The 26,709-nt window shown below is 48.6% G+C and overlaps 1 protein-coding gene across 15 annotated transcripts in view; it reads left to right on the forward strand.

Annotated features, from left to right (window-relative positions):
• The window catches only part of ST3GAL4 (ST3 beta-galactoside alpha-2,3-sialyltransferase 4), a 57,142-nt gene that overhangs the window by 18,953 nt on the left and 11,480 nt on the right, over nucleotides 1-26,709 (forward strand). For 2 of the 15 annotated variants that reach the window (XM_035265047.3, XM_035265049.3), the window contains exon 1: nucleotides 6,748-6,849. The exons of the other annotated variants lie outside the window; for them this stretch is intronic. The gene's annotated coding sequence lies outside the window, so the exon portion shown is untranslated. Of the gene's footprint in view, nucleotides 1-6,747; nucleotides 6,850-26,709 lie in introns of those variants that run through there. 15 annotated transcript variants of the gene reach the window in all.

The following is a 26,709-nucleotide window of genomic DNA, read 5'->3' on the forward strand; positions in this document are numbered from 1 at the left end:
CTTTGGAAATGTCTGGAAACATTTTTCACACCTGAGGAGTGGGATTTCCTACTGGCGTCTAGTGGGTGGAGGCCAGAGATGCTGCTAAACATTCCATAATACACAAGACAGACCCCACAGCAATGAACTGTCTGGCCCCCAGAGTCAGCGGGGCAGAGATTGCAAGATCCTGATTCCTTTTTCTTTTCTTTTATTTTTTTTTTTTGTGCCACCTGGCTGTTGGTAAGGGATCCTGGTTTTGCACAAAGTGAGCATGTAGTACGTTTCAGTTGTCAATAGGCCATGCAATACATTGTTATTCATATCTTTCTTTCTTTTTTTGAGATGGAGTTTCACTCTTTATGCCAGGCTGGAGTGCAATGGTGTGATCTCAGCTCACTGCAACCTCTGCCTCCCAGGTTCAAGTGATTCTCCTGTCTCCATCTCAAGAGTAGCTGGGTACAGGTGCCCACCACCACGCCCAGCTAATTTTGTGTGTGTGTGTGCGTGTGTTTTTAATAGAGATGGGTTTTTGTCATGTTGGTCAGGCTGATCTCAAACTCCTGACCTCAGGTAATCCACCCACCTCGGCCTCCAAAGTGCTGGGATTACAGGCATGAGCCATGGCGTCCAGCCTTATTATCCACATCTTATTACTTGTTTGTCAAATATATGTAGAACATCTGCCACATTCTTGGCAGTTTAATAGAATCTGGAGATATAAATAAGTTCCTGACCACAGAGGTCGTAGCCTCATAGGCAAGATAGGAAAACACAGACTTGTATAACACAAAATTATATGATATCATAAAGCATACACTGTAGTAAGTTGCTGGGATTGGCTCTCCGTAGAAAAACGTCTTCAGTTTCAAAGGTCACAGGATAGTGGCCACTATTGAAAGCCAGTAATGATAAAAATTGTTACCTGTGTGAAAGAAAATTTTTGAGGCATGATAATGTTTTAAAGAATTTATTTGGGTGAGAAGTAATTCATGAATTGGGAAACAGAAAACCAAAAGAGGCTTAGTGGCCCAGTGATTAAGTTTCAGAGGCGGGTGTTTGGAGGGTGAATAATTAGAAGCAAAAAAAGAATGTATTTGATTTGGTTGCAATTACAAAATTGCTTTGTCTGGTTTACCTTGTTGGAAGGTTCCCAGTCACATAATCCAGTTGGCTGCTTATGATTGGCTGAAGGTTTTTTTTTTTTTTGAGACGGAGTTTCGCTCTTGTTACCCAGACTGGAGTGCAATGGCGCAATATCGGCTCACCGAAGCCTCCGCTTCCTGGGTTCAGGCAATTCTCCTGCCTCAGCCTCCTGAGTAGCTGGGATTACAGGCACGCGCCACCATGCCCAGCTAATTTTTTGTATTTTTAGTAGAGACGGAGTTTCACCATGTTGACCAGGATGGTCTCGATCTCTTGACCTCGTGATTTAACCGCCTCGGCCTCCCAAAGTGCTGGGATTACAGGCTTGAGCCACCGCGCCCAGCCGGCTGAAGTTTTATTTGTGTCCAACAGAAGCATTTACCAGAAATAACCCCAGTTAAGTTTTGATTATGCTGTCTTTGAAGCAAGGTTAAGGCTGTTAAGGTCTCTTGGTTTTGTTTGCTAAAGAATTTTTCAGGCCTGGTCTCCAAATCTTGCTTTAACAATTCCTTGCTTTTGGTTATCCTGTCAGCAAGCTGATAGTGTGACTGGATGACACGGCATTACTCTCTGTTACCACTGCTGATGTAGTCACTGAGGCAAAGAATCAGGTAGATGTTGTCATCATCAGTAGGTCGGCTGGGAATCAGAATTCCTTGGCCACAGTTAGCAATTACATAGTCAGTGTTGCTTTCCTCAAGTTGAATGATCCTCATGGTAATCATTTGATATTTGAGCAGCTGTTGGAAATCATTTAGAACCCTTGAGAGAATACAAGGCACCTGGGGGGGTGGTAAACACAATAATTATCAGGAGAATAATAGCCAAGATTGAAAAATGCCTCTGAGCAAAGATTCCCAGGAGCCAAGACTTAACCAACTGAATGAGTCAATGGAGAAGGCAGTGCCTATCTCATGAAAAACTCATATATGTCTTAAACGTCTTTTAAATTTTTGGTAACAATACCTGATTTGTTGATGTAAAAACAACACTTTTTTTTTGAGATTGAGTCTTTGTTGCACAGTCTGGAGTACAGTGGCATGATCTTGGCTCACTGTAACCTCCACCTCCCAGGTTCAAGTGATTCTCCTGTCTCAACATCCTGGTAGCTGGGATTACAGGTGTGCACCACCATGCCTGGCTACTTTTTGTATTTTTAGTAGAGATGGGGTTTTACCATGTTGGCCAGGCTGGTCTCAAACTCCTGACCTCAGGTGATCACGCACCTCAGCTTTCTAAAGTGCTGAGATCACAGGTATGAGCCACTGTGCCTGGCCAATAACACCCCTCCTTTTTTTTTTTTTTTTTTTGAGACGGAGTCTTGCTCTGTCTTGCCCAGGCTGGAGTGCAGTGGTGTTATCTTGGCTCATTGTAGCCTCTGCCTCCTGGGTGCAAGCAATTCTCCTGTCTCAGCCTCCTGAGAAGCTGGGAATACAGTCATGTGCCGTCACACCCGGCTAATTTTGTGTTTTTCGTAGAGACGGAGTTTCACCATGTTGGCCAGGCTGGTCTTGGATTCCTGGCCTCAGGTGATCCACCCGCCTCAGCCTCCCGAAGTGCTGAGATTATAGGCATGAGCCGCCACACCTGGCCAACACCCACCTTTTTACCAGTTAGGGAACAAGCTCTCCCCTTTTGAGCAGTTACAGTATCAGAACGCTTCTGTTGTTCAATACTACTGAGGCCAATTTATTCATCCCAGATTGTACTGCTTAAGATAATTCAAAGTATCATTTAAATTTTTTCAGAAGTTGGTAAAATGTTAATTGATTTTTATCAATTCAGACACTCTCAACTGAGGGAAAAGGGCCCTTAGAGAAGTGTGAACTCCAGAACCCCTTTATAAGATCGGGTTTGGGATATGATGATTCTCTTTTGTGAAGGATCACTTAATGTACAAATGACTCTAAGGATTTGTATGGCAATTGAAGAGTCATATCTAATCATTTTAGGTAGACGATAACCCAAACCACAGATCCAGACTGGCTAGGCAGAACACCTTTCTGTATTGTGTTGCTGCATAAGATGAATAATCCAGTGTTATCTATAGAAAGGGTCAAAGTGGATCCTCTTACCCACCAATTGTCATGGTTTTCTTGGTTACATCTGCATCTGCACAGTGCCACGTTGAATGGTTATGGTTTCAATTGGAGTAGGAACAAAAAACATTTCTATGAATTTGATAAAATGACGGTATGCCATCATTAATTAAGGATGATTGGTTTCTTTCCAAATATGACTTGAGCATTGATCTGTTCGATAAACAAGTCTATTATTTACTTTATATAGTGGATCTATTGAGGCATATAGTTTGCCTTTAGAGTTTCCATTGAACCAATGCCTAGTTCTAGTAAGTTCTCTGATGATATGGTTGAGGCTTTTATGGTCATGTTCTGATTTTATATATGTGTCATCATATACAGGAGTCTAGTCTTCATAATCTCTGCCAAACCAAAGAATTTGATTACAGAGGGATTCTGGAACACTGCTTAAATTAGGCCCAGTTCCATTAATGTTTTCTATGCATAGAGATAAGTTACCATTAATGATATTAATCGTAGTTGTATATCCCTTCTCCTCTATTGCTCCTTCCCAGTACTATAATGATTGATCATAAATATCAGTCAACCTGCCGAGGGGAGGATACCAAAGCTTTTCATAACGCCAGTTTCCTGAATTGCTTACTCAAGTGTGTGTGGGAGCAGGTTCTAATATTAGTTGTGATTCTTTCCATTTATCTAGAGGATTATATAGCCAGCAATTTCTTAGTAGTGAGAATGACTTCATGTTGAGCAGGAGGTCTTAGAGGATATTCAGTTTGAGAAATGAAATTCCCTAACAAAAATAAAAGTGTGAACATTTTGTGCTAAAACAAAACAAAAACAAGTCTGAGTCAATGGAAGGGAGTCACAGGGATTCTTGTTTCATTGTCTTGGGAAAGCTATTTCATAATACCATCTACTTTGATGGAAGGATTTCTCTTGGGCATCCTTCACTTTATTTTTATTTTATTGTTACTTTATTTATTTTTTGAGAGGGAGCTTCACTCTTGATGCCCAGGCTGGAGTGCAGTGGTGTGATCTCAGCTAATTGCAACCTCCGCCTCCTGGGTTCAAGTGATTTTCCTGCCTCAGCCTCCTGAGTAACTGGGATTACAGGCATCTGCCACCATGCTTGGCTAATTTTTTGTGTGTTTAGTAGAGATGGGGTTTCACCATATTGGCCCCCTGACCATGTCTCAAACTCCTGACCTCAGGTGATCCATCTGCCTCAGCCTCCCCAAGTGCTGAGATTACAGGCGTGAGCCACCACGCCTGGCCAAGTATCCTTAATTTTAAATCACATGTAGGTTGACAAGTCCAAAAGTGTAAGAGAGTTTTATTAGTTATGAAACATGTACCCAAGGTCATGATCCTGAAGTTTTGCTACAGTGAGAATATTAAGAAGAAACTGGTATAGTCTCTTTTTCAGCAGGGCTCAAGGGCAGTAGTTCTCTGCTGTCTTTTACAAAAGACCTAGTCTCTGCTGGGAGCGGTGGCTCCTGCCTGTAATCCTAGCACTTTGGGGGGCCGAAGCAGGCAGATCACCTGAGGTCAGGGATTCCAGACCAGCCTGGCCAACACGGTGAAACCCTGTCTCTACTAAAAATACAAAAATTAACCAGGCATGTTGGTGCATGCCTGTAATCCCAGCTACTTGGGAGGATGAGGCAGGAGAATCGTTTGAACCAGTGAGGTAGAGGTTGTAGTGTGCCGAAATTATGCCATTGCACTCCAGCCTGGGCAACAGAGGGAGACTCTGTCAAAAAAAAAAAAAAAAAAAAAATATATATATATATATATATGTATAGTCTCCAGATTCCAGGTCATGGAAGGCAGGATCATCATCAGTAGGCAGATCACAGAAAGCCTCCTTCACCTGGTGGAATATACTTTAGCATAATACATCAAGGCCTTGCAGTATTGAGTCATATCAGAGCCAACAGTATAGCAGATAAATGAAGTTCTGTTATGAAAGGCACAAGTCGTTCAGTATTTATTTCATAGTCAGTTTGTGTTTTCCCATAGGGGTTGATGTTATTGCCATAAAGGCCAGCGGTAATTCTTTTGGCCAAGATAATTCAGTTGACTCGGTTAATTTAGCTAATTTTAGTTCTGTGGTACCATTTCTCCATTCAGCCTTTCCAGAAGACTGAGAGTGAAAAGGGCAATTATAGTGCTATTAGGTCTCTAAACTCTTACTTGGTTGATAACCTGTCAAATAAAGTGAATTACCCTAGTACTGGAGATCTCCTTTGCAGGCAGGTGGAATTTCATCTTTCTGGAGCCCGAGGGTCTTCAAAAAAGAGCTGCCCAATGGAGCTTCCCTTGCTGGTGAGCTCCACCCTCTTTTCTCCAGAGCTCTTTGCCCCAAAGGTACCTGCAGGATGGAGGGAGTTGGTAAGAGCAAAGAGGAGATTTTTACTGAGACCTTATCCAGGTGAACACACAACATCCTTTTGTGCTTTGGCTGATGTGTGCATTTCTGTCTGTTCATGCATGCCTGGGAGTATGGAGATGAGGGTGTGAGAGAGTATATGGCTGTGCATCCTTGCATAGACAAGAACATGGGGTGCAGGTGCACAACCCCTCCCCAATCCAGGCCTGCCGTGGTGCCTCCCTGCCCCTGGCCCAAAGCTTGCCTCCATTGGCTTGGAGACCCTGGCTTTGCTCTATGGCTTTATTCTGCCTTGAAGACCAGCTGGTCCCCTACTATGGTCTCTCATAATGGAGAATGATCCCTGCCCACCCATTCAGCTGTCTGGTGGCCCTGGGGAAAGTGTTTCTCCCCCATCTCCCAAACTAGAAGTGTGTAGGGGTTCCCTGCCTGGAGTCCCAACCCAACCAGGGTGGAGGTAATGGGCACCAGTTACTGCGACCCATTCCGGCTCCATATGGATTTGGTTTGACAATAAAACTCCCTCTGTGTGTTCCCAAGCACCTTATATAATCAGGGGCTCTGGGCAGAGGAGGAAAGAAGGAAGAGGTGGAGATGGGGACCACAAGACACTAGGATGGGATGGCTGGAAAGGACACAGGGACCAGGAGGAGAAGACAGGAGATGAAGGACAGAGAGGAAGAGAGAGTGGGAGCAGGTCTTGACCTCCCAGTTCTGCCTCCTGCCTCCTGGGGAGGGGAGGGTAGAGTCCAGGCCACGGATCTCTGCTTGTGGATGCTTTGTCTTGTTCTCCTTGTACCTTTCCCACCTGTCCTGGATGAGCTAAGGAGAGCTATGGGACCTGTCTGGGGTGAGGTGAGGTCGGGTGTTGGGCTGGACTTGGGAGGCTGGTCCTTGGCTCCACCCACCTGGAAACTGAATAAATGCCATTAAAAGAAAAATCTGTTTCCTCTCTCACTCCCGGCTTCCATTGCCTTCCCCCAGGCCCCATCCCTGGTTCCAGAATCCCCCTGACCGCTCCTCTTTCGGTGCTCAGGAGGGCAGAATAACTGCAGCCTTTCCCTGTGCCCTGCTACACTGGTCTCAGGCCCCCTCCCGGCCCACTCATCCAGGGACACAGCCCTGGCCTTGGCCCAACCCCATTACAGGGGTGTGGCCCTGAAACGCACTCCCTGCTCCGTGATCAGACACTCTTCTGAACATCACTGACCCTGCAGCTGTCCAAATAGAGCAAGAAGCAAATGTTCTCCTTGAGGCCCAGCTGGACTGAAAGCCCTGCAGGGCCAGGTGAGCTGCCAGGCCTGGGTGTGCTCTCCGGTGTGGGTGTGGCTGTGGGTGTGGGGGCACCAGGTCCTGAGCCTCAATCCCTTCAGCTCCTCCTGGGCAGAGGGAACATCCGCTCAGGAGTGACCAGGAGCGTTGCGGGTGGGGAGGCCTCTCAGCTCTCCCAGCTTCAGCTGGGGCTGGGACCTTGGGGGACTTGCTCTCCTGGGTATTCCCAGGCTGTGGTCTGTGCCTCAGTGTCTGGGTTTCTGGCACCAGGCTTCCTTGGGAAGAGCCTCTGGGTGTGCACCGGCCCTGAGGGTGAGGCTCGTCCCAGGCTGCAGGGGACTGAGGGCCCAGCTCTTCCACCTTGAGAACAAGGATGGTCCCTCAAGGCTGGGAGGAGGAGGTGCTGGCCAGGACCTTGGATTAGCCGGGACATCACAGATATTGGAGAAGCCAGTGTTCAGGCACTTGGCAGGACCCCTGGCACCACCTTCAGTTGACTTAGTGTCTCTGCCCTGGGGTATTGCTTGGGACCCTGGGCTGGCTGCTGTGTGCAGAGGTGGGTGCAGGTCATGGCCCAGACCTGCTGAACAAGTTGTAGGCTCTGGAATCCTCTGTCCCCGGGCAGTGACCAGGCCCTGACAGGCCTGAGTGTGGCCCTCCCATCACTCCCCCAGATATGAGTGCAGATGACCCTGAAATTGCTAAAGCCTCTCATCTAGGAGGTGTGAGCAGGCTGGCGGGACACCCGGATTTGGGTGCTGGGTGGGCTAAGAGGACAGTCCCTGTCACTGGGACTAGGCACAGAGGACAGTGAGTGTGTGTTGTGTGGGTGCCCAGCCAGGGAGTGTCCTTCAGGGGCAGTAGGCTCTGCAGTACCCTTGGGCACGGCCATAGGCTGCCCTGGGACACTCCCCGGGCCTTCTGGGAACACACCTGTGGGACTCATAGGTGTGGCTGGGTCTCCTGGCAGGAACTGGTCTCTCTCTGGGAGTTAAGTTTGCTGGACAGAGGGTGAGTAGCCCAGGGCTCCCCTTTCCCTGGCTTTGGAAGAAAGAGGTCCCTGAGGGCTGACACAGCCACGCCCTGCCCCCTGGAGGCCCCAGGCTGCCTGGTGATAGCTCCAGGGACTTGTACGCTGACAAACAAAGTCTACAGGAGCCAGAGCTGGGGTGGGAGGAACGCAGTGGGCCTGAGGGAGGTAGAGCAGCAGCAGCAGCAGCTGAGCCCCTGGCCAGCCCTGAGGAATGGGGGAAGAGAGCGCCCTGGCTGGGGGAGGCCCTCAGACCCCAGAAGCTGTATGTGGGCACTGGGGGTGGGGGGTGGGGGGTGGGCAGAACTGGGGGCGGTGTGTGTGTGTGAGACCAGGCTTGCAGGTGACTGAGTACAGACTAGTGCGTTTGTGCTGGAGAAGCCTGTGTAGGTTACTGACATGGGAGGGCCAGTGTGAGCTGCAGGGACTGGAGAGCTGGCACAGGAAGGGGCTCTCTGTCCCTCCTGGCTCTGGGTGTGGATGCAGCTGTGTCTGTTCCCCATTTCCCCAACAGAGGTGGCCCTAGGTTATCTCAGCCGCCCAGAGCTTCAACCAGCCCTGCCCACATTCACACCAGCTCCCGGAGAGGGGCCACTGCGCAGAGACTTAGCTCTGGGCACCTAGAAGGGCCCTTTCTCCCCTCGTCATCCCTCCTTCATGGCCCACGTTTACTCTGAGGGGGTGGACTCTCTGCTGGGGACAAGCTGGAGAGGGACTCTCTTTCGGCCTTCTTTATTCGCGGGGGAGGGCTGCTGCAGGATGGAGGGCTTGCTTTCCCTGAGTCCTTATCTGGGGGCCCTGCCCCACTCTCCCTCCCATGTGCAGGGGCTTCCCCTCTGGCGAGCCTGCCTAGTTTCTCCCCAACTCAAGCCCCTTTACCCTACTGGCTCCTAATGGGACTTCAGGTATGGACCCTCAACTACACAGGCCCAGAAACTTCCTTGTTTGTCAAGCGCCAGTCTGACCCTGGTGTCCATCTCAGTGCCCAGCAGGTGTTCTGGTGAGGGGAGGTGGGGGTGCAGGGTCTGCGGAGTGAGGGTTCCTACTCGGAGGAGACAGAGGAAAGGGGTTTCTGAGCCCAGATCTTTGCTGCTCCGAGACACTCAGAACCAGAGCGGAGAGGCTGAATTCAGAGGCTGTAGTGTGGGGCAGGGCTGGAATTAGTGGCACCTGTGTGGGGACTCCAGGGCTGCATTGGCCTGTGCTGTCCTGCTCGGGGATTTGGGGGACTGGGTTTAGATAGAGTGCATCATCTGCATAGGGAGCACTGTTGTGGAAGTGGACTCTGCTCAGGTGTCGGGGGGCCTGCCTTTGAGGGGCACTGTGGTGGAGACGGAGCACCACTCATGACAGGAGGCTGGTGTCTGATCAGGCTGAGGGATTCGCGTGCCAGCCCTTCTGAGAAGGCGGAAAGAGGTGGAACTGGTCAGGGCCTGGGCGCCAACTCCAGGAGGTGCTACACCCAGAAAGAGAGAGATGGAGAGCCACCCACAAGTGGCCTCCTCCCCTCCCCTTCTGCATACCACCCATCCCAGCAGCACCCCCTGAGTCTGGGCTGTGGATGGATCTGAGTTGAGGGCAGGACAGAGTGGGAGTGGCAGTGCCTCTGCCTGTCTCCCTGGCCTTGGCAGAGCCTGTGTCACATCTGGACCAGGAGAGGTGAGTGTGATTGTGGCAGTGGTGGGGGCAGTGGCTGAGGACCCTTCTCTTTGCTGGGCTGGGGCAGAGCTTGAATGGAGAGGGGCTGCCTTGTGCCTGAGCAGGGAGGACCAGGTGTTGCTGGCACCTTCCGGGTCCTGAGTGCCTGCTCTGTGGTGCCCAGCCCCTGCTGAGTCTGTGGAGGTTCAAAACCAGGACATGTTTTGAGGCTCAGGACACCTCTGAGGACTTGCTGCTGTTGCTCCTACTTAAAAGACGAGGCCTCTGAGGCTCTGAGAGGTTAAGTATCTGGTCTGGGTCACCTGGTCAGTTTCTGAGCTCCAGACAGCTCATCCCAAATTTCATGGCTGCACAGACTGTAGGGATTAAAAGTAGTTCCGGCTGCTTGTACTTTAAATCCTGTTTCCACCATTTTTCAGCTGTCTGATCTTAGGACCCTTAATGTATTCTCTCTGTGCCTCAGTTGTTCTTCTCTCTAAATGAGAAGGAAAGAGTTCTCCCTCATCAATTGGTTGAAAACTTCAGCGACGTTTTGCACAGCAGCTGCAGCACAGCCGCAGGGATGATTTAAAAGTGAATCCAGGACAGGGCGTTGTGGCTCACACCTGTAATTTCAGCACCATGGGAGGTGAGGCGGGAGGATCACTTGAGCCTGGAGTTTGAAGCCACCCTGGGCAACATAGACGTCGTCTTACAAAAAAAAAAAAAAAAAAAAAAGGTGAATCCGGGGGTGTCATGCTTTGTTACTAATGTCCTCCAATGACATTCATGACACCCAAACTTAGAATCTTAGCTCTTGGCCTGTGATGTCTACACCACGTGTCCCCGTGGCCTCCCTGGCACCCCCTCGCCTTCCTGGCTGTCTGCATCGCATAAGACTTTCTGTGCCTTGCACCCAACAAGCCCAGGGTCTTGGACACTTCTCTCAGTCTGGAACCTTGTCACCTCCCTGATCTTCCCATGCCCGCCTTTCATGTAGGCCTCAGGTTCACAGCCAGCTCCTCAGAGGCATGGTTCTTACCCTTCAGTGGCCAAGGTGCTGGCCCTCACTCTGCCCCCGTGCCCCATGTTAGCGGTCCTGTGGTTTGTGCCCTTGTCCCGTTGTCTCCATCATTTCCTGTGTGCCATGTGTCTGTGCCCCCCGAGGATGAACACCATGAGTCCAGGCTTGTCATTCTGTTTCTGCCGTGCCATAGTGCTTGAGTTAGTGCCCTGCTTGCAATCAGCCTGCAGGCCCTGTGGCTTCTGTTTCTGCTGACCTGTCCAGCCTCACTGTGACTGGGGAGGCCTTGGGGTCCCCAGTGGGTGCTGGGACAGGTGTATTATTCCACTAGGCCTTCTGTGGAGCAAGTAGGGGAGGAGTGATGTGCCCCCTGCCGCTCTCCTGGGACCACACAGGTTAGTCCTGTGGGTGACCTCACTTTAGAGAGGGCTGGCCAGCTGTCCCAGAATCAGGACGTGGGTGTAGCTGGACCAAAGCTGGCTGGAGCCAGCTCTGCAGAAACCACACCTGCTCATGAGAAGGATATCCTTGTGAGTACAGAGGAAATGGCACAGAGAAAGACCCACACCCGAGGTGGCTCTGCCAGCTTCCCCTGGGGTGCTTCTGGTGAAGCCTGGGTCTGTGCATAGATCTTTGCACTGTGCTCTTTTAACTTGGGAGGAGAGGAAGAAGTCAGCTGCTCTGAATGGAGTTGCTGCTAATGTCTACAGCACTTTCCTGTAAATTAGGAAACGGAATGCCCCACTCCTGTCCCCCATCCCCATTCCCCACCGGGTTGGAGAAGCCCTGCACAAGAACATACAGTTTGGCAAGCAGGGGGAGGGCTGGAGGCCAGCCTCACTTGCCCCCCTAGCCAGGTGGTGATTGCCCAGGGTGCATACAGTGTCTGGTGCTCTGCCCTGCTGTTTCTGTCCTTAGGGTAGGACACATGGAAGGTAAGGAGGGCCGGTCAGTGGGAGGCGCAGGTGCTGCGTGTTCTAGGGTCTGAGATCAGCTGCTTCCATTCAGTGATGGTCTTTGGAGCTGTGTTGACTGCTCATGTGACCTCCCTTCCAGATAGTGCCATTTTTTCCCCATTTACCTAACAGAAAACCTGAGATCTGGAAAGGTCGTTAACACTCGGAAGTTATATAGTTGGTCCGAAATTCACATCCAAGTGTGAGACTTCAATATTTATTTCTTATTTTTTCTTCTTCCTCTCTTTTTTAAATCAAATTTTATTTGAAAGGGTATCAGAGTCACCAGTTTTATAAAGGTAAGCAAGCCAGATGTGCTGGCTCACGCCTAATCTCCACATTTTGGGAGGCAAAGGCAGGTGTGTCAGTTGAGCCCAGGAGTTTGAATCATCCTGTGCAACATGGTGAGACCCCATCTCTCTAAAATTTCCAAAACTAGCTGGTTGTGGTGGTATATGCCCGTCGTCCCAGCACCTTGGGCGGTGCTGAGTAGAACGGTTGCTTTAGCCTGGGAGGCGGCTGCAGTGAGCCGAGATCAGGCCTCTGGTCTTCAGTCTGGGCTACAGAGCAAGATTCTGTCTAAAAAATAATAATAATAATAATCAAGGTAAGCAGTACAAACGGGAATATGAGCATAAGTCACTCTCATTCCAGACCCCTGGCCCACAGGGATAGCCTTTGTTTTGAGTCCTTCCGAGGAATCTATTCATGTACAGACATGTCTGGGTATGCATGTCACTCTTTTGTGAAAGTGCATTTGGAGATATGGATATCATTGTTTTGTACAAGTCTTTTAAGTTTGGATTCTGTGGATATTATATTTTAGAGATTAGTTGATATCAGCATGCATAGGTTTGCACCCTCTTTTTCACAGCTGTATGGTGTTTCTCTATCTGTGCGTAGATTTCAAGTTCTTTCCATCTTAAGCTGTACTGGTGAAGATCTTGTTAGACAAGTCTCTGTGCAAACATAGTAAACTTTGTAGAATAAAGTTCTGGCCATGGGCCAAATTCCCTCCCAGAGGTGACCCTAGTTTTCACTTCCTTGTACATGTGCGAGAACTCAGGCCCCTTGTGTTTTGCTGTTATAATGAGTGAAATATGTTGTCTCCACTACCCTGGAATATATAAATGTAGATGAGCATAGTTTCTTATTTGCTATTCATTTTTCTACATTAAAGTAAATATTCATGTCCTTTGCCTATTTTTGTTTTATTTATTTTCTTTTTTCTTTTTTGAGATAGAGTCTGTCTCTGTCTCCCAGGCTGAAGTGCAGTGGTGCAATCCCAGCTCGCTGCAACCTCCACCTCCTGGATCCAAGCGATTCTCCTGCCTCAGCCTCCCAAGTAGCTGGGACTACAGGCACCCGCCATCACGCCTGGCTAATTTTTGTATTTTTAGTAGAGGCAGGGGTTTTACCATGTTTGCCAGGCGGGTTTTGAACTCCTGACCTCATGTGATCCACCCACTTCGGCCTTCCAGAGTGCTGGGATAACAGGTGTGAGCCACTGCGCCCAGCTCTTTGCCTATTTTTAAATTAGGTTTCTTGTTTGTTTTTTTTTCTGATTTGTGTGAACACGTTATAGGCTCAGGGAATTTACTGATATGTTATGTATAGGTTGCAAATGCACTTTAGTTTTCAGTTGTCTTTTGTTTTTTTTTGAGACGGAGTTTTGCCTTTGTCGCCCAGGCTGGAATTCAATAGTGTGATCCTTGCTCACTGCCACCTCCACCTCCCAGGTTCAAGCTATTATTCAGCCTCAGCCTGCCAAGCACCTGGGATTACAGGCGCCTGCCACCACACCCGGCTAATTTTTGTATTTTTAGTAGAGATGCGGTTTCACCATGTTGGCTAGGCTGGTCTCGAACTCCTGGCCTCAGGCAATGTACCCGCCTCGGCCTCCCAAAGTGCTGCAATTACAGGCATGAGCCACCACAGCCGGCTTCAGTTGTCTTTTAGGTGTTTAATTTGTCTTCACTCCTTCCTCTCTCTTGCACTTGCTGTCTGTCTCACTTAAATTTTATGTAGGTGAATATATTCATCTTTCTTTGTTTAGCTTCTCAATTTATATTTCTTCACTATCTCTGTTCATTCCTTTAATATGAAAATATTTCTGTATTTTCATATTTGCATGTGATAAGACTCGCATGTGATAATCTGCCAGGTTGAACAAATGGGAATATGATCTCTCATGACATTAGATTTTTTTTTTCTTTTTCGAAACATAATATTACAAGTATAGAACCAAAGACATGCCCCTGTGACCTCTTTTATTCTTCCCCGTTTCCCTGGAATAGAATTCTCACTTAAAGTTGGGTATATACCTATGTTTTATTCTTTCATCACACACACAAGCACACACTGTTTATATGCATAAATAGTGTTGTTTTTGGACTCCTACTTTACGTTTGTTTTTGCAACACTTTTTTTAAACATGTTTTTATTATTTTATTTAATACAGGCCCTTGCTCCGTCACCCAGGCTGGAGTACAGTGGCACTGTCATAGCTCACTGCAACCTCCATCTCCTGAGCTCAAGTGATCCTCCCACCTCAGCCTCCTGAGGAACTGGGATGATGACCGTCCTAAGCCACTAAGCCTGGCTAAGTTGTTTATTTTATTTTAAAAATAAAGATGAAACCTTGCTATGTTGCCCAGGCTGGTCTCAAACTCTTGGGCTCAAGTGATCTCGTGCCTTGGCCTCCCAAAATGCTGGGATTACAGGCACGGCTTCAAAAAGTTAACATTATGTGTTCAAGTTTAACCCAATTAGCCCATATGGATTGATGTCTTCAGTTCACATGGCTAAACAGTATTGAGCTGCATGAATGTAGCACAGTGTATGTAGTCATGGCTGTACTGATGACAGCTGTTTCCCCTTTTACTGCTATTGCAGCGCTGCCTAATAAATATCCTGGAATGGGTTGTACTTATATACTTCCAAATGGAATTACCAGATTGTAAAATATGCACATCTTCAGCCTTACTAGATATTATGAAGTGCTCTTCTAAGCCTTTTTGTCAATTTGTACTTCTACCAGCAATGTGGAAATGATATTTGGTTTTAATCTGTATTCCCTGGTCACGAGTGAGCCTCAGCATCTTTTCCCATGCCCACTAAGTATTTGGGTTTAATCTGTGAATTGCCTTTTTGTGTTCTTTGCTTTTTTTTTTTTTTAATTCTTTTGATTGTTTTGGTCGTTGTTACGGTAAAATGTACAAACACAAGGTTATATTGACCATCTTAACCCTTTTTATGTGTGTAGTTCAGTGGCATTAAGTACATTTAGAATGTGTTTCCATCCCACCATTCATCTCTGGAACTCTTCATCTTGTCAAACTGAAACATCCTACCCACTAGTCAACAGCTCATTTCCATCTCCTGTTAGTCCTTGGCAGCCACCATACTGCTTTCTGTGTCTATGAGTGAGACTGCTTTGAGTACCTGGCTTATTTCACTTCGCATAGTACCTTCAAGGTTGATCTATATTGGTAGCAGAATTTCCTCTGTTTTTCAGGCTGAATAATATTCCGTTGTATGCAAAGACCACATTTTGTTGATCAGTTCATCCACTGATGGACACTTGAGGGGTTGCTTCCATGTTAGCCGTCGTGAAGTGAATGATGCTGCTATGAACATGGGTATACAGATATCTCTTTGACGTCCTGATTTCAGTTCTTCTGGGGACCTACCCAGAAGTGCAGTTGCTTGATCCTATCTTGTCCCTTTGCTTTCTTGTTTTTTTTTTTTCTTTTTAATGGGAGTATTGATATATTCAAGTATTTGTTGATTACGTGTATTATGCCTGACTCATTCAAAGTCTGATGTCTTGAACACTTTGCAACCCTGTGCCTTCTGAGTGATGGAACAGCTCTAAAAAGGTCTGTTCGGGCGTAGGGGTGCTGTTTCGGAGAGCAATTCGTCAGGGGCTTGGGTGCTGACTCTAGGAGGTGTGGTACTTGGAAAGACAGAAACAGAGTGTGACTTCCCCAGTGTGGTCTCCTTTCTTTTACTCACCCCTTCTCTCCCCCTAACCCCAGCAGTGAGCCCTTGAGTCTGGCTCTGTAGGTGGATCTGCATTCAGTGCAGGGCAGAACCTGGGTGCCAGTGTTCCTCCTTGCGTCCCTGGCTGTCCCAAGGTCCTGTGTAGCATGTGGTATGGACCCAGCAGCCAGGAGGAGCACTGAGTGTGGTTGGGACCTTGGTGGGGCCAGTGGCAGTGGATCTCTCTCTTTGTTGGGCTGGGCCAGCGCTCAAATGGAGAGGGGCTGCCTTGTGCCTGGGGAGGACAGAACCCAGTGTCACTGACACCTTCTGGGTGCAGAGTTCTTGCTCTGTGTTTGGCCCATACCTAATGTTGTGAACTTGAAATACTGGGACGTGTTTTGAGGCTCAGAACACCTGTGATAACTTGGTCATGTTATTCCGTGTATGTGTGTGTGTATTTATTATTATTTTTTAACATCACTGACCTGAAGACATTTACCCATAATTTACATATGAGGAATCTGAGGCTTTGAGATTGTCGAAGGTCACCTTGCCAGTGACTGCAGAGGCTGGATTGGCTCATGGGTCTGATTCTGTACCCATCTCCACTGGATCCTGGAGGCCACATGTACCTCGTGCTTCCAGGGGCTTGGTCCTGGGGTTTCATCTCAAGTTGACCCTTTCAGGAGGAAGTAAGTAAGGAGGAAGGAGAGTTCATCTGTATTCAGATGTCCTCAAGCCTGCGGCTCTCCTGGGACTCCACGGAGTTTACTGTCTGAGATCAGTCAGGCACAACAACCACCAGTTCCGCAGAAACCACATGTGCCTGGGGATAAAGGGGGTCCTTATGAACTCATCGACAGGCATTTGGCAAAGTGTGCTGGCTTTGCCAGCTTCCAGTGTGAGCTTCTAGCAAGTCCCTGGTGCCTTAGATGCCCGGTCTTTTCAAAATAAGCCTGGCGTGTTTTAACTTGATGAAACTTTCTGCTCACAGTCATCTTATTGTTTGCTGATTAATTCAGACCTCCATTCATTTAAATATTTGTCAGTTACTCACCATGTGTCAGGCATTAAATTTAGTGCTGGAGATACTACAACACATAAGTCCCTGCTTGCTCAGAGTGTGCAGTGTAGTTGATACTTGGGACAGTGTGGTTTAAGTGCCATAAAGGAAATAAAGCGGCATAATGTGACAGAGCTGGATGTGGTGGAGTGAGGAGGCTTCTCTGGACTAAGTGGTCTGAACCCCATGCAGGGAGAAAACCATGGCCAGGAGGAAAGGAGGCCAGAAGAGAGGTCTGGGCTTGGGTCCCAATGACTGATTCCAGATCCCTCAACATTTACAACATGACTAACTCTTGTTCTTTTTTTTTTTTTTTTTTTTTTTTTTTTGAGAAAGGATTTCCCTCTGTCACCCAGGCTGAAGTGCAGGGTTGTGATCATAGTTCACTACAGCCTCGATCTCCTGGACTCGGGTGGTCTCCTGTCTCAGCCTCCCAAGTATCTAGGACTATAGGCGTGTGCCACCACACCCGGCTAATGTTATTTTTGTAGAGATGGGCAGGGTCTGCAGTTACATGCCTTGCAAGTAGCAGAGGCAGGGTTTAGTCTCAGTAACCAGTGCCTAGGGCACAGGTATTTGGCCAGAGGAGAGAAGGCTCAGGGAGCCAGTTCCATCTGACCTGCTTGCTAATTCAAACATGGCTGCCCACCTGCGTGGGCCTTGGCAAGGTGTGTGAGGGGTAGCTGGGTGGCCCAGCCTTTGCAGGCACTGGGGCAAGATGCTGGGGGTCAGGGAGAGGTTGGGTTTGGGCAGAGTAGAGGTGATCATGTGGCTGGGGAGGCAATGTCACCTTGAATGTGTTTCCATACCCAGGGGCCAGATGGCCCAGGAGGAGGCGGATGGAGGCAGAGGGAGAGAGTGAGGTCTTTTTGACTTCGGTGTGCTTTGACTGGGAGTCAGAATGAGCAGGGCTCCTCCACAGCAGGACGGAGACCTCTCAGCCCTCCTAATTTAGCCTTTCTGAAGTGGAGCCTTGGGAGCTGATGAAGTTTAATAAACTCTCCTGGTGCTTCCAGCAGGCGCTTGAGGGTGGACCCCACTGCCTTCTGGTCATAGGAAGTGTGAACTAGCGGGAATCCTGAAGATTTTCTCGCCAAACAGTGTTCAGTCAAAATAGAATGGGAGCCAGAAATACAAGCCACATGTAATTTTAAATTAATTTTAAAACATTTAAATTTAGCCACAGTTTAAAAAATTAAAATCAATAGGTGAAATTTATTTTAATATTTTAATCCAATGTAGCCAAAATCTTGGCATTTCAGTGTGGGATGAGTATAAAATAATGAAGGAAATGTTTTACTCTTTTTTTTTTTCTTTTTTACTAAATCTTTGAACTCCAGTGTGTATTTTCCACTTAAAGCACATGTCAGTGTGGACTGGCCCCACTGCAAGTACTCAGTGGCCACCAGGAGCTTCGGTCACCGAGTGGGACGTGGTGGGGCTGGTGCAGTCCACGGTTCTCAAAACAGGCATCTGGGGTCGGGGATGCATGGCACTGTCTGTGCTGGAGGCAGGAGACTGTGCTGTTGGGAAGCCAGATTCCAGCCCCAGACCCCAGTACCTTTAGCTTCAGATCCTCGGAGTGGGTGCATTGCTTCTGCCGGGAGGGTGAAGTGCTCAGGAGCCCCTGATGGGACCTGGGGCAGGCCCACACAGGCTCTGCATTTCTCTTCTATCCTGGGCCTGGCATTGCTGTCTTGACTCCCACCTCATCACACGGACTTAAGCTTTCTCACCCTGAGAAGGGAATTCAAAGCCTCTTCCCCTCCCAGGCAGACACCAGGATGTGATTTTCTTTTTTCTTTCCTTTTTTGTTTGAGACAGGATCTTACTCAGGCAGAAGTGTGGTGGCCTGATCTCAGCTCACTGCAGCCTCCACCTCCCAGGCTCAAGTGATCCTCCCACCTCAGCCTCTGAAGTAGTTGAGATGACAGGCGCATGCCACCACACCTGGCTACATTTTGTATTTTATGTAGAGATGGATTTTCACTATGTTGCCCAGGTTGGTCTTGAACTTCTAAGCTCAAGCAATCTGGCCTCCTTGGTCTCCCTAAGTGCTAGGATTACTGGCATGAGCCATGGGGCCCTGCCCTGGGTATGATTTTCAAGTGGTTGGTGTCTTGTGACTGGCAGCTGATAAACGGGTGATACAGTGTTTCTATACAGGAGTCTGCAGTGCCAGGAATCTGCAGAGGTGGAATGGGGGGTGGGGGTAGCCTGTGGAGCCCGAGGGTGGGAACGGAGAGCCTTCTTTTGCTGTAGGTAGAAGCCTGTCCAGCTCCTTTCCCTCTAAGGTCAGACAGCTTGAGAGATGTTTTCACCCTCCCATGCGTGGCCCTGAGGCAGTTAGCTGATCAGTTACTCACTGTGCTCTCTGCACTCTAATGAGCCAGGAAGCCTCCCTGTGCCCAGGCGTGCTGTGATCACAGTGTTCAGTGATGAGGTGAGGCTGCAGTGTCCAGCCAGGGGCCACGCCACAGGGGCCGGAGGGCACCTGACCTGCTGTTACTACTTCTTCCACTCTTGTTCTGTCTATACTGGGGCAATGCCATCTGACTAACACATCCATTTATTAATTCAACACATTTGTATTGAGAGCCTACAGGGTGGTGGGCACTATTGTAGACACAGGTGATACAGCAGCAAGCAGAACAAGAGAAACATCTTTGCAAGCAGGGGAGGGGATCTGCAGTGTTGGGTGTGTGGAGTTGTTGCTGGGAAGTAGAGAAGCTGAGTAAGAGCTGGACAGAGATAGTCAAGCCCATGTCTAGGGAAAAGCATTCTAGACTGAGTGAACAGAAATCAGACACTAAACTGAGAGGAAACACTGTGGGTTGGCAGATACCATGGAGACTCACTCCTGGACAGGCTGTGGAATGTGTGGAAGCAGGTACAGCCCAGGCCCACACTGAGGTTCAGCAGGGAAGCCAGAGGAGTCCGGGGCCTGGAAGACCTGGCTTACAGTGGAGAGAGTCAGCCTGTGTCAGTGGTGGGATGTGGCTGCAAGAAATGATCAGATTCACGGAAGTCTGGTGTCCAGCTGGCAGGCATTAGTGATCCCACAAATACAGCTGTGTGCTTTGAACATGCACTCCAGAGCTTCCAGAGAGCGCCAGGGCTGTGGGGGCTAGAGACTGTGTCTAGTGCAGAAGCATGGCTGAGAAGGGGCTGGACAGGCTCTTGGTCACTGTGTGGAGCCTTCGAAGGACTTGGATGTGCTTGAGGCCCCCTTCCCCTAATTGCTGTATAGGGCAGGGTGGACATCCAGGGACCTTGGAGTCTAGGGAGCCAATCTGCACAGGATGGTTTTAGAAGAAGCTGTAGGGTGTGGGGTTTCAGTGTGGGCTCTGGACGAAGGAGCCAGAATTCCAGTCCCAGCTTCACTCCTCAGGAGCTGTGTAACCTGGGCTCATTACTGACCCTTCCCCACCTTAGTTCACTGGCTCTACAATGGAGGTAATTATCATGTTGAACTCACCAGGTCGAGGTAATATTTAATACTTGCACAATCCTTAAAAGCGTCTAGCACAGTGGTCCTCAACCTTTGGAAATGTCTGGAAACATTTCTCACACCCGAGGAGTGGGATTTCCTACTGGCGTCTAGTGGGTGGAGGCCAGAGATGCTGCTAAACATTCCATAATACACAAGACAGACCCCACAGCAATGAACTGTCTGGCCCCCAGAGTCAGCGGGGCAGAGATTGAGGTCAGGTTTCGTATAAAGTGAGTGTGTAGTACATTTCATTTGTTGATGGGACCCAAAGCACATCTTTATTCGCATTATTACTTACTTGTCAGATGTTTACAAAACATCTGCTACGTTCTTGGCAGTTTAATAGAATCTGGAGATACAAAGATGTTCCTGACCACAGAGGTCATTGCCTCACAGGCAACGTATGAAAGCACAGAATTATATAAGACAAAATTACATTATACCATAAAGCATATTGTATAGTACACTTCCCCTGGTGGGCTCTTGGTATAAAAAAGTCTCCAGTCTCAGAGGTCATGCAATAGTAGGCAAGACATGAAAACCTCGTATAATATAAAGTGGTGTTACCTTTAAGTGCTGAAATTAAGGCATAACCAGTGTTTCATGGGAACCAAAACATCAGCCATTTAGAAGTATAGGTCAAGCCTGCACACAAGAGGAACCATTTGAGCCAGATGTTGCCAGAGTGAGATTGTCCCAGCGAGCAGGATGTGGAGGGTTAAGACGTTATCTTAGTCTGTTTTGTGCTGTTATTACTACCAAGTAGGTAATTTAGGAGCAGACGTTTATTTGACTCACAGTTCTGGAGGCTGGGATGTCCAAGATCTAGAGGCCACATCTGATGAGTGCCTTCTTACTGTGGCATCTTATGGTGGACCAAAGAAGGGCAAGGTGGAGAGAGACAGCAGGAAGGGGCCTAATTGTCCTTTTAAAAGGAACTCACTCCCATAATGATGGCGTTAACCCATGCATGAGAACAGAGCTTCGTGGCCTGCTCTCTCTTAAGAGGCCCCACCTCACGACATGGTTACATTTGGGATCAAGTTCCCAGCACGTGAACTTTGAGGGACACATTCAAACCACAGCATTCTGCCCCAGTTCCCCAAATTTATGTTTTTGTCACATGAAGAATACATTTGCTTTACACTCATAATCCCAAATTCTCAATTTGTTTCAGCATCGTATTAAAAGTCCAAAGTCCACAGTCTCATCTAAGTCAGCTATGGGTAAAATTCAAGGCATGTTTCATCCTGAAGCAAATTCCTCTCTGGTCATGGGCTGTGAAATCAAGCAAATTGTCTACTTCCAAAGTACAATGGTGGGACAGACAGAGGACAGACATTCCATTTCCAAAAGGGAGAGATTGGCAAGAAGAAAGGGGCAACTGGTCCAAACAACTCCAGAGCCCAGCAGGGGGAACAATACTAAATCTCAAGTCTTGACGACAATCGTCTTTGACTCCATGTTCTGCCTTCCAGACACACTCCAGTAGGGACCTGGGCCCCACAGGCCTCTGGCAGCCATGTTTCCTGGCTTTGCTGGGCTCAGTCCTTGCAGCAGCTCTCACGGGTTGGAGTCTCGTGCCTGCAGCTCTCCCAAGTTGCTGTTGCACACTGGTAGCTCTGCAGTTCTGGGGTGTCAGGACGGCCTCACTCCTACAGCTCCCGTAGGCTTCCTGGGGACTCTGAGCAGCTCTGACCCCACAGTTCTGCTGGGCATTGCCCTAGGAGGGGCTCCCTGGTGGTGGCTCTGCCCCTGCAACAAGTCTCTGCCTGGGTCTCCAGGCTGTCCACAATATCCTTGGGAATCTAGTTAGAGGGAGCCAGGCCCACAGCTTCTGCGTTCTGTACTCCCGTGGCATTAGGACCATGTGGATGCCACCAAGATTCACCACGTGCACCTTCCAGAGTGGTAGGTCACACTGCACCTGGGTCCATTTGAGCCGTGGCTGGGGAGGCTGAGTAACACTGTGCCCAAATGTGAGAGCAGTGACTTGAGGTGGCCCTGGACAGTGAGCCACAGGTCCTGAGGGCTCTCAAGACCTGGGTTTGAAATAGTTCCTTCCCTCAGGTTTTGGCACTCTAGGGCTGTGGTCACAGGTCATCTCTGCAGTGCCTTTGGGATCATTCGAATTGTCTTGAATACAGCCTCCAGCTTCATTCTTATTGTACTAATCTCCCTATCAAACTGTGGCTCTGGTCAATACTAAGCTCCTTCTCAAGTGGTTCATACTAATATTCTTAACAAACTATCAAACGGTAACTTGCCTGCACCCTTGCTTTCCTCTCCTGAAAATTCTTTCATTCTCGACTACAGGGCCAGTCTCAGAGTCCTTCCCATCTAAGTTCTATTTTACTTTTCATTATAAATTTATTTTTCTTTTCTTTCTTTTTTTTTTGAGATGGAGCCTCACTCTGTTGCCCAGGCTGGAGTTCAGTCTCAGTTTACTGCAACCTCTGTCTCCCAGGTTTAAGCCATTCTCCTGCCTCAGCCTCCTGAGTAGCTGGGATCACAGGCATGTGCCACCATGCCCAGCTAATTTTTGTATTTTTAGTAGAGACAGGGTTTCACCATGTTGGCCAGGATGGTCTCGATCTCCTGACCTTGTGATCTGCCTGCCTTGGCCTCCCAAAGTGCTGGGATTACAGGCGTGAGCCACCGCGCCAGGCCGAAATTTCATCTTTAAATCATTTCTTTCTTCTCAAATTATACTGTATACAGTTAAAAGAGGTCATACAGCAACCCAAATGCTTTGCTGCTTAGATATTTCCTCTGTTAAATAGCCTAGTTTATCACTCTTAAGTTCTGCCTTCTATACAGTTTTAGGACCTGGACACAATGTAGCCACATTCTTTGCTGCTTTGTAACAAAGATGACTGTTAGGCCAGTTTCTAGTACCTTGTTCCTCAGTTAGTCTGAGACTTCATCAGAATGGCCTTTACCATCCATATTCCCACCACCATTCTGATCACAACCACTGAGGTAATCTCTAAGAACTTTCAGATTCTCCCTATAGCTCTTCTAATCCCTCTTTATCTCTTTTCTTCCCTCCCTCCCTGCTCTCTCTGCTCTCTCTCTTTTCTTCCTTTCCCTCTCCTCTTCTCCTTTCCCCTCCCCTCTCTACTTCTTGACACCAATTTTCTGTCTTAGTTCGTTTTGTTCTGCTGTAACAATACCACAGATTGAGTACATTATAATGAACAGAAGTTTATTTGGCTCATGGTTCTGGAGGCTGGGAAGTCCAAGATCAAGCAGTTGCTCTGGCAAGGGCCTTCTTGCTGCATCATCCCATTGTGGAAAGCAGAGTGGCAAAACAGAGAGATCAAGAGGGGACCTAACTGGCCTTTTATAAGGAGTCCAGTCATGCAATAATGGCATTAACTCATCCATGAGCGCAGAGTCCCATGATCTGAACACCTTTGATTAGGCCCTGCCTCCCGTCACTGTTGCACTGGGGACCAAGTTGCAGCACGTAGACTTGGGGACACATTCAAACCACAACAGGCACCTTAATAAAGGTGGAAAAGGGATGTCGCAGCTGCAGTGTGGGAGGGAAAAGGCAGCTCCCTTAGTGTGCTTGGGAGGAGGGTAGGAGATGCATCTGCAGTTCTTGTGGCCCCAGACTGAAGGGCCCTGGTCGCCCGCTAAGGAGCCTTGGCTTCATGTAAGAAATGCAGAGCTATTGGAGCAAGAGGGTGGTTTGATCCATATCATTTCTTAGAAAGATGCCATGTTGGCAGTTTCGAAGAACGGACGTGAGTGAGGAAACACTTGCAGTGAAGAGACCAGTTAGGAAGCCTGTAACTTGAGGTGGGATCTGGAACCAGGCTGTGGCTCCAGAAGGGGAGCTGGGGGGCTGCACTCTGAAGGATTTCTGAGGGTGACCTTCACATGCGGCTGAGTTTTGTAAGATCTGACATCCACAATGCCACCTATGATGCCAGTCCTGTGGTAAGGAGCTTAGAAAGTATTTGCTAGAATGAGCAAATGGGGGTAGAATTGAAAATACTTAGTAACCATGGGCGGGGGGTGAAAGAGGGAGCTGTTGGGAGACTGTGTTGATAATATGGGGATTGGGAGCAAGGAGAGTCCAGCTTTGAACATATTCTTCCACTTGAGGAATTAAGATCATCCAGCTAGAAAATTGGAAATATTAGGGTGGGGTGTGGAAGAGAAATTAACACTGAAAATAAAGAGCTTGAACCATCAGTGTATGAATAGTAGTTAAACCTCTGAAAATGAGTCAACTGTTCTGGTGAAAATGTATGGCGGGGAGAGGCAGAGGTTCAAGGACAGCTTCCTGGAGAATATCAGCATTTAAAGGGTGGGCCCTCGGTGGTTTATGTCTGTAATCCCAGCACTTTGGGAGGCTGAGGTGGGCAGATCACTTGAGGTCAGGAGTTCAAGACTGGCTTGGCCAACATGGTGAAACCCTCTACTAAAATCTCTACTAAAAATACAAAAATTATCCAGGCAGGGTGGTGGGTACCTGTATTTCAGCTACTCGGGAGGCACAAGAATCGCTTGAACCTGCAAGGCAAAGGTTGCAGTGGGATCGTGCCACTGCACTCCAGCCTGGGTGACAGAGGGGGACTGCCTCTCAAAAAAAAAAAAAAAAAAAGGGTAGGTCCCAGCAGCAGAGTCTCCTGTCTCAGAGGCAGGAGGAAAACTTGGAGGGTTATAAAGCAGCAAAGAGTGTGCCTACATTGTGTCCAGGTCCTTCTTGACCTTGACCTAGAAGCCAAGGAGGAGGCAGGGCCAACAGCATCAAAGGCCTCCTAGCACAGTAAAGACTGACAATAGACCTTTCTTGGGTTTGGCAGTTAGACAGTCACTGGCCTCAGCAACAGCAATTTCAGAATAAAAACAAGGGTGAAGGGAATGGTGTAGTGGCGGGGGATAGAGTGGGAAGTGAGGATGTAGTACAGGTGGAGAAGTTTGGTCACTGGAGGGGAATGAGGGAGATGCAGGGAGAGCCTGAGGAGGAGATTGAACAGAGAGAGGCTTGCTGTTTCTTTAGGAAGAGGGAGACTTGAGTATGTTTATAAGTTAGAGAATAGAGAAGGAAGAGGTAGGAGACACAGGGCAAAGAGGGGTCATTGATTGCGAATTATTCTGGGGAGGTGAGGAGGTTTTGGTGTCTTGGTGAAGGATTTGGGGGAAGAGGGGAGGTAGGAGAGTCTAGAGGTAGCAGACAGCAGGCAGACAGGGGGCTTCAGGTTTTCCCTACGTAACTGAGGACAGTGATGGCCAGGTGTGGTGGCCCATGCCCATAATCCCAGCACTTTAGGATGCCAAGGTGGGTGTATTGCTTGAGGCCAAGAGCTTGAGACTAGCCTGGCAACATGGAGAAACCCCATCTCTACTAAAAATACACAACTTAGCTGGGTGTTGTGATGCATGCCTGTGGTCCCAGGTACTCAGAAGGCTGAGGCATAAGAATCACTTGAACCCGGAAGGCAGAGGTTGCTGTGAGCTGATGGCACCACTGCACTCCAGCCTGGGCAACAGAGCAAGACTCTGTCTGGAAAAAAACAAGAACTGAGGACAGTGAGAGTAAGTGATCACTTAAGATCTCAGAACCAGCAAGTAAACCCTAAGCTTCTACCCCTCTGGTCTTCCCCTATCCCTTCCCTTGACATTAAGCCATATCATTTTTATGGGTCCAGGGGCTCTGAGGGGCTGGGTACCATACTGTGCCCCTGGGGGCCTATCTAGCCCTGCCCTTCTTGATTTGGCGGATACCTGCTGAGTACTCGCTGTGCGTCAGGCTGGGAATGCTGGGGCAGCAGGAGGCATGGTTTCTGCCTCCACTGGGCCTTATTTCTTCACCTCGTCCCCAAGTTCTGCCCTTGGGCAAGTTCTGTGGTAAAACTGACCAGCTCTCTTAGGCCAGGGACACCTTGGTTCCTAGCAGAGTACCAGGAGAGCAGATGGTCTTCCTCCCTTGGGGCACCTTTGCCCAGCAGGTTGGGTGAGCTGCCCTCCTGGTGAGAGGCTGGTCCCCTTGGACATGAGTGGATTCGATGCCTGCTTTCCCACCTAAGTACTCTACTGTGGCTTTTCTCCTGCCCTTTATGCCCAGAGCTAGACCAGTGATGTGGGGTAGCTGCTAGGAGAAGGCGCCATGTTGTCTTGAGGCAGCAGCCCGCCCTGGGAGCCCTGGCATGCCTGGGGCCACTGAGCAATCCTCTTGCTTGGGCCCACAGGGGAGGGGGTTAAATCCCTGATCGGGTATTGCGGAGCAAGCCCTAAGACTCGCCCAGTCTGCTTAGTGCAGTTTTGGAATGAAGACAAGACAATGTAGAACTTTATTGGGGAAGAGGTAAAAGAAGGGCTAATTGTCTTGCTGTTCAGGACTGGTTAGCTGCTCACACAGAGCCAAAGGTCTTTTTCCTGGAGTACAGGCCTGGAGGGTACCTGAGTATTTGTCTTTCACTTGAGGTGAAATGAGCTCTGTGTAGTGTCGTGTTTCCCACCCAGCCTGCATTTTAGAATCACAGAGGAGGTGGGTTGCTGGTTTGTTTTGCTATTTACTATTCATGCCTGCACCCCAGCCCTAACCAATTAAATAAACATCTTGGAGAGTGGGGCTAGACTGGCTGAATGTTTTTAAGCTCCTCAGTTCATTTCATTGTGCAGCCAATGCTGTGACCTATGAATAGAAAGGAGGATGAAACTTAA

Source organism: Callithrix jacchus, chromosome 10 (genome assembly GCF_049354715.1).
Source record: "Callithrix jacchus isolate 240 chromosome 10, calJac240_pri, whole genome shotgun sequence".
Lineage (NCBI taxonomy): Eukaryota > Metazoa > Chordata > Mammalia > Primates > Cebidae > Callithrix > Callithrix jacchus.